Here is a 1,483-nt window from a genome sequence, read left to right as displayed (position 1 = left end):
TTATTTTAATAGTATTTTTGTATCCCTCTTCTTTCTGTTTAGTCTTCTTTGCTTAGCAGGTTAAATTGTATTGTTTGACAGGTTTCCCCTGTTCCATCTTTCATAATGTATTGCTAATTTACTGTCCTTCACGTCATTTGTGTTCCATTAGCACACTACTCCAGGTCCTATACTCCCTATTCTTGTTATCCAGATCAAATAGATTCTGTCATATGATTTTTGCTCTAATACTATTATAAATAATGGCTGTTCCACACAATTGTAAATACTTCACAACACCCCTCCCAGATCTTAGCCCACTTCACGGTTTTTTGAACTCTGTTACTGTAGTGGTTAACTCCATTCTCTCACACACTACACCTATTTACTGTCCTTTACTCTCACCTTAACACAGAATCTGAACTCCCACAACCTCACTGCTTTCCACATCCAACTCACAACTCTTCCCTCCCCAACAACAGTCTTAACTCCTTTCCATCCTTTCTAAAAAGTGGCTAGTTGGGTGGAATATCATGGTTAACACTGTACATAGTCAAAAGATCTCCTATCTCTTCTCTACCAGCTTCCAATGTAAATATCATAGAACACTCTCTTGCTGTCTTAAACCATTTGGCTTCCCGCCTCAAACTGATCACAAAAAAAAGTAGGTGGAAGTGGTGAACACCAGGATGCCCAGTACAAGAGGAAACCCAACAACAAAGGAATCACCAATAGATAACAAAAGAAGAAAGTGAAGGAGGAAGTGGAAACCACAGTAACCTCAATCCAGGATCTATTTGTAAATACAACTAAACAATGGACATACGACACAGTAAAAACAACTGAACAAAAGCAAGAGTGAATCCTCAAAACCTTGTACATACAGGAGAACCATCTTCAACACAACCTGCACTCAGCACAACAAAATACAATAGGTGGTGGACAGAGTGACCCTCAGTTAACCAGCTGGTGAGAATGATCCACCAAAGAAAGACCCAACAACAATCAAAACCCAAAAACAAACAAAGAGCCAACTTAAATGACAGCCCAAGACCAGTAAGAACAGAAGATCAAGGAGACTGCACCACTGAATCTCACAGGCATTCTATCACAGAATTTCACAACATAAACCCAGGGAGCCAGAACAGATCCATTTAAGAAGCTGAGGCTAACAAGAAGAGTCTCACAAACAATGGGAAGGCAAAGAAACAATCCCGAAATGAAAGGAAAAAAGGAAGCCTCAGAAATAATGCTAAATGAAATAGAGGCAACTCAACTGTCAGATATTGAGTTCAAAGCAATGGTTATCAGGGAGCTCAATGAGCTCACAATGATTTTACCAGAAACTATAGAGAAACTACAATGAACTCACTGCAAACTATATTAACATGAAAAAGGAAATAGAAACTATCAAAACGGGCCAAGATGAAATGAAGAATACAATTTCTGAACTGAAGAACACAGTAGAAGGAATCAAAATCAGGCTAGATGAAGCAGAAGATTG

This window comes from Phyllostomus hastatus, unplaced genomic scaffold (assembly GCF_019186645.2).
Source record: "Phyllostomus hastatus isolate PE091 unplaced genomic scaffold, TTU_PhHast_1.1 phas_scaffold_28, whole genome shotgun sequence".
NCBI classification, from domain to species: Eukaryota; Metazoa; Chordata; class Mammalia; order Chiroptera; family Phyllostomidae; genus Phyllostomus; species Phyllostomus hastatus.
The sequence above is the reverse complement of the archived record's forward strand: the minus strand, read 5'-3'. Positions refer to the sequence as shown.